The sequence below is a fragment of the Myodes glareolus genome, chromosome 8, assembly GCF_982192425.1.
Source record: "Myodes glareolus chromosome 8, mMyoGla1.1, whole genome shotgun sequence".
Lineage (NCBI taxonomy): Eukaryota > Metazoa > Chordata > Mammalia > Rodentia > Cricetidae > Myodes > Myodes glareolus.
Window position 1 is genome coordinate 15,390,106 of NC_142033.1, and position 7,001 is coordinate 15,397,106.

Genomic DNA, 7,001 nt, shown 5'->3' on the forward strand with positions numbered 1-7,001 from the left:
AGTTCCGGATAAGGGTCTCTCTTGGTTCCGGCTCTTGGTTCCGGTGCTCGGTCTCGGCTGCTGCTCCCGGCTCCTGCAATGATGGAGGAGGGTTATCTGTCTATTGTGTTATTTTCATTGGTCAATAAAGAGACTGCCTTGGCCCCTTGATAGGACAGAAAATTAGGTAGGCGGAGTAAACAGAACAGAATGCTGGGAAGAGGGCTATGAGGCAGACGCCATGGAGCCAGCCACCAGGTCAGACATACTGAATCTTTTCAGGTAAGCCACCACCTCGTGGTGCTACAGATTATTAGAAATGGGTTAATATCAAGATATGAGAGTTAGTCAGTAACTAACTCTCTAGAGATAATGGGCCAGGCAGTGCTTAAATGAATACAACTTATGTGTAATTATTTCTGGGGTTAAGCTAGCCATGCGGGAGCCAGGTGAGGCGAAAAGCAGGCCTGCCCTGCAGCCCCTCACTACAGATGGCGCCAACGTGGATAACTGAATCCACAGAAAACTTGAAAAGTTTGGGAAAGAATAGAGTGAAGCATGTTTTCTTGGTGGCAGCAATTTCTCAGGTCTGCTCTGCTTGCTAGAGGCAAGCAATGTTCTCATTTAAGAGAGGCTTCCTGACTCAGCTTTAGCTACAAAACTTTGTAGCTCATTAAGAGGTCCTGCCACAAAACACTTAAATAGTGTTGATGAAAAGCTGAACACATGCTTTTCGGTTGTCAGTTGTAGCAAAAAAAAAAAAAAAAAACAAAAAAACCTGCCATTTTAAAATGCCGGCTTTCTGGGCTGTCCTGCCAGGGAAAACTCTGACTGTTTCAGGCAGGCAGTCCAACTGAGTGTGGTTTGTGAGCAGAATGTTGCAGTTTGATTGCTGTCAGGGACCTTGAAATGCCATAGAGTTGTGGCAACAAAAATGGCTACAGCCAGTACCTCCACCAAGGCTGGAAAGCTAAGGAATGGGCCGTCAAAGCTGCGGCTTTAATCCTCTCCAAAAAGACTCATGTAGTCAGAAAGATATACAGTAAAGAGAGATTCAAAGACAAAGGAAACCTCTAAATGCTTTACTATGTGTTAAAAATATATGCATGCTAAAGGTTAAAGTTCTTAGGGTAAAAAAGGAAGAAAGAAAGTAGTTGGGTGTGGTGGTACACACCTTTAATCCCAACACTTGGGCGGTAGAGGTAGATTGACCTCTGTGACTTCAAGGTGTGGTTGCACACACCTTTAATCCCAATGCCTGGGAGGCAGAGACAAAAGGATCTCTGAGTTCAAGGTGTGGTAGCACACGCCTTTAATCCCAGCACTGGGGAGGCAGAGACAGACAGATCTCTGTGAGTTCAAGGACAGCCTGGTCTACAGAGTTATTCCAGGACAAAGATATACAGAGAACCTGTCTCAAAAAGCGAAAAGTTAAAAGTAAAAATAAAAGAAATAGAGGTTAAAGTAAAGCCACATAAAGATGGAAAATATACAGAGAATCTTGATACTGTATGTTATTATGCTCTCTTTAAATTGTTTAAATGCTGAGGAGGGAGCAACAGCTGCTAAAAGACTTTTGTTTATAAATGCTGCTGAACTAATCCAAGATAGATATTTTGAAAATACCTTGACTTCAGAATTTGGGTCTAAGAATATGATGCTTTGGAAAGGAGGTTCTTCTTTTGTTTTCACAGAGGATGAGACCCTGTTGATTGCTTCTATCCCAATATGGTATGATAGACCACGCCCTCCTGAAAGGTTTCTGTAAACACCCTCAAAAAATTTCTTCACTCAACTGCCGACTGAGATGAACCTGGCAGACAGGTTATACCATGAAAGACCTGATTAACTGCGCCCCTATACAGCAGGAAGAAGTTTGGAGAGAAATAACTACGTCCATATTCCCAAATATTGTTTATAAATGTTCTTTTACATTTAAAGGGGGATATGATATAGATATGAGTAATTTCATTGGTATGGATTTTAAGGTCAATTTTGTTATATGTATATATATTTCTGATCTTGACTGATGTATTGTGATTGTGTAGTTCATTTTAAAAATGTAATGTATAATTAGAAAATATAGGTTGTTAATGGATAATCATCGATAATAGTAAAGCTTGTAGTAATGTTAGTCTGATTTTCTAGAAGTGCGTAGATATATTTCAGATAGACATTCATATCTTTCAAAGACTACAGAACATGGCATTTAATGTTTTAATAACTTAGGAATTTTCATGACAATGAGACACGTCTGCTCCTGGCAGTACCAATCTACTTCAAGAGGAAGATGGGCATCGAAGAGGCTCCTTATGGAGTTGGTTAGCCATTTGGGCAAGAAACTGCTCTTGCCTGGGCTGTTATATAAACTGGACACAGAGAACCTGCAGAGAGAGGACTGCTGAACTTGCCTAAAGATGAGATGATCTTTCGGGGTTCCTGATTCCTGAAAGAGTCTGTGAGACATTCTGCAGGACACAGCAGATAGTGACTGAACTGCCTTTAAAAGTTCCAGCTTCATGGAAATGTCTGCTGGATATTATGGGCCTGAAGGCCAAAAATGGATGCCCCAACGATACAGAGGAACTTTGGATGACTGTCCAGGCAGCGAGATGTCTCTGTCATTTCTAGAGTTTTGGAAGTTGCTTACTTCTTGTTTACTTAGGTAATATATCCTTCTGGAGTCTTTGATGGAGTTAAAGAATGGATAGTCGTAGTTATAGTTTTCCATTATTATGATAAAGATTTAGTTATAAATATTATGACTGTAATTCTTGCTTGATAACTGTTTTGTTATGTGTAATTTTACTATGTTAAAATGAAAGCCTTTCTTTTTTGTTTAAACAGAAAAAGGGGAAATGATGGAGGAGGGTTATCTGTCTATTGTGTTATTTTCATTGGTCAATAAAGAGACTGCCTTGGCCCCTTGATAGGACAGAAAATTAGGTAGGCGGAGTAAACAGAACAGAATGCTGGGAAGAGGGCTAGAAGGCAGACACCATGGAGCCAGCAACCAGGTCAGACATACTGAATCTTTTCAGGTAAGCCACCACCTCGTGGTGCTACAGATTATTAGAAATGGGTTAATATCAAGATATGAGAGTTAGTCAGTAACTAACTCTCTAGAGATAATGGGCCAGGCAGTGCTTAAATGAATACAACTTATGTGTAATTATTTCTGGGGCTAAGCTAGCCATGCAGGAGCCGGGTGAGGCGAAAAGCAGGCCTGCCCTGCAGCCCCTCACTACAGAAGGCAGACTGCAGAGAAGTGAGACATAGGCACCAACTAAGGGGCGCTGTGACCCTGACTGAGAGTGACTGCCAGTGGGTAGTAGAGAAAAGGTCGCTTTGTTTCCCCATCTGCCTGAGCAGTGCACAGTCGTGATGCACAGGATGTAGGCTGATCCAGAAGAGTTGTGTTTACATCTGGGATGGAGTTGCTGACTCCATCTGGGAGGGCTCCGTGTCTCACTTCACTGTTAAACACTCCATGTAACAGAAGACACGGAGCTGGAGTAATAGATTTTGCTTTCCTGAGAAGTCATGGGAAACCATCAGACTCTCAGGGGGTCTTTAGATACATGGACAGAAGAGAAAACTGCTGAGAAGCTGGTCTAACAATAAACCTCTCACCAGGAACCTTTGGTTTACCTCCTTACATTAGCCAGCCTCTCTCTCTCCCTCCCTCCCTCTGTCCCTCCCTCCCTCACTCCCTTCCTACCTCCTTCCTTCCCTCCCTCTCTCCCTTCCACCTCTCCCTCTCTTCCTCTGTCCCTTCTTCCTTCCTTTTCTTCCTTCACCTACATCCTGGTAAAATTTGTAAAAACTTTTGGTAGACCCAGGGTCTACCAAAGAATTGTCTGGCAATTCTTCAGCTTCTGAGAACTTGGGAAGGTCATTACATTTATAACAAACCTGGCCATGCATAAACAGAGCCATGCTGACTTACCACCTCAGCTAGCTGTAATATGTTCTTATTCAAATAATAGTGGTAGGGAAACCTAATTTGGAGGATTTATGGACTTGGGTTCCAAGATACGGCTTTGACGCTAGCTGAGAGTTGACTGGAAAGATGTATCTTCCTCATGGATAAAGTGGGGTGATTATAATAGCCTGTTCTGCTGCTCTCTCTTCCTCCCCAAATTAATACCAATTATCAAACATGATAATTAATACTAATTATTTACCGACTTCATAGCAAGCACTCATTAATTTGAAAATATCATTACACAAGCATGGATTGATGCAAGGCAAGGGAGCTTGTGTTTGATGCCATTTTTCAAGTCCTCGACTTGTATTTTCATAGGCTATTATGGTGCATCTCCATTGCTGTAACCCGTACCCTAAAGAAACAATTGGGGGGAAATTTATTTTTGTTCATTGTTTGAATGATTTCTGCCCCAGACAGAGGGCTCTGCTGCTTTTGAGCCTATGACTAGGAAGAAACATGGCGGCACAGGAACACTGCCCAGCTCATGCCATCCAGGAAGCAGAGAGGGGCAGGTAGAGACCGCAGGCAAGTTTCCCCTGCTGTTTTTGTTCCTTCTGGGTCCCTAGGCTGGGGAACAATACTGTCTGTATTTACAGTGGGTCTTTCCCCTCAGGTGCTATCTCTGTGAGCTAGTTGTCATTTGAAGTGGGCCCCTGTAGGCACACAGGGTGGGTGATGAATCCTGTAGGCATTTCTAAGTCTAAGCTGGCAATCAAAGTTGATCATTACAGGTTTTATAATGGAAGTTTGGGATGAAACAAGATAGGTACTAAACTCTGCGAGGTGTAGATCAGGACTTACAGGTTCAGTGCTTTGCAAACTCATTTATGATTAGTATCTGAAGGGTCCAGAGTGGAGAACTTTTGAGGAGAAAGCTGTATTTTGAATTCCAATGTCACTCAAAGAGGAGTGGCAGGGGCATTTGTATCTTTTTCTCAAGTCAAAAGGTCTGATGAGCTTGCAGAGACCTCCCGGAGAGGCTGATGTGGCTCTGGGATGCTGGCTATCAGAGGGAGCACATCTGGAGTTAAGCTGGTTTCTCACTGGCTCACCACTAGGTCCTCTACGCTTTGATTGCATTGCTCGAACGGCCCATTTCTCTCTTAGACCCCCCATCTACCTTGGCCTCCTCCTGGTTTCTGGAATATTCTGGATAGTCTATAGTTCCTCAACATGCCTGTTCTTTTCCAAAATAACTGCATAATTGACCTCCCTTCAGGCCTTGGTTAGTCATCTCCAGCCACTACTGAAAACTGTAATTCCTCTTCCAGCCAAGGGAAACTTGATCAAGATATATAGCAGTGGGAGACTTCACTGTCTTGTTTAACTAAACAGATGTAGTGAGCAAATTAAGTGAGCACCAGGAGAGCCAAATGCTACTTTAAATGCTGTCAATGTAATTGGCATTTACAGAAACATACACATTTTGAATTGGAAGTATTCTTTTTCATTTATAGTTGGATAATTTATAAAACCTGATGTTCTTGATCTCAAAGAAAATCTTAAGATTTAAATGCTAGAGATACTGCAGGTCATATTCTAGGATTAAAATTTAATAAGAATAGAAAGATAGGACAGTGACCTGAAATTTCTTTATCACTTTATAATACATGTTATATGCCTGGGTAATCTCTAGGAAGCAATAAGAGAATGATTTATGCCAAAAATCAATGTATTTTGCAAAAGTTATTCATGCCCAAATAAAAATGTATAACTGTGGCAGTGTGAATGTAATTGCCCCCATAAACTCATAGGGAATGGCACTCTTGGGGGGTATGGCTTTCTCGGAGTAGGTATGGCCATGTTGGAGGAAGTGTGTCACTGTGGAGGTGGGCTTTGAGGGCTCATATATGCTCAAGCCAGGACCAGTATATCAGACCACTTCCTGTTGCCTTTGGATCAAGACGCTGAATTCTCAGCTCCTTTTCCAAACCCATGTCTGCCCGCATGCTGTCACACTCCCAGCCACCGTGCTCCCTGCCATGATGATAATGGGCTAAACCTCTGAAACTGTAAGCTGCCACCTCAAATAAATATTTTTCTTTATAAGAGTTGCCATGGCCACGGTGTCTCTTCATAGCAATAGAAACCCTAAGACAATAATCTTAAGTATTTTTATTAGCACTGTAAAAGGCAGGTTACTTGAAGAACTCAGAGCTCATTTTAGAAAAAAAAAAACAATTGAAGCCCTAGAAAAATAAAGTTGAAACATATAATGAATGGGTTTTGAGTCTTATTTATGTCTCTGTGGCTGGCGAGATGGCTCAGAAGTTAAACATACTGGCTGCCTTTGCAGAGGACCCATACAACAGTTCACAGCCATCTGTAACTCTAGTTCTAAGTGATCCAATGTCCTCTTCTGACCTCCGTGAGCACTGTAAACATGTGGTGCACATATATACTTATAGTCAAAAACCTCACACACATAAAGTAAAACTCTTTAAGAAAAGGTTTCACAATGTTAGTGGCACAGACTTATAGTCAGCACTCAGGAGGCTGAGGCAGGATAATCAGAAGTTCTAGGCTAGCCTGGGCTAACAACTTAACCCCTGTCATAAATGAAGCAAAACAGACAAAACGTGTCACAATGACAGGAATTGGGGAGGAAGGGCCGGGTGCATGAGCGGCACCTCCAGAGAGACACACCTCTGTGCCGCGGTTCCACTTCTGGGCTGGCGACTTACAGAAATGCTTCCAACAACATGGTACAGACGTGAGGACATTTATAGTAGTGCTGGGTCAGTGAAGGCAGCAGCTCCCTTCCTCCAGGAGGGAGGAGAGAAAATGCACAGAGGAGAGAGAGGTCACCAAGCAGGAGGACTCCTTGAGGTCTGGTTTTGGGGGATCTATAGAATATCCTCTCGTTTCAGGGATGTCCTGGATGATTTGTCCATGCCTGCAATGCCACCTCTATTGTTACCTAGATTTGAGGAAGAGAAGGATTTTAAGCAAGCCTTATTTGTCAATATAGGAGAAAAAACTTAAAAAATATTAGTAAAAAATAAATTTGCACTAAATCAATAGTAATGCT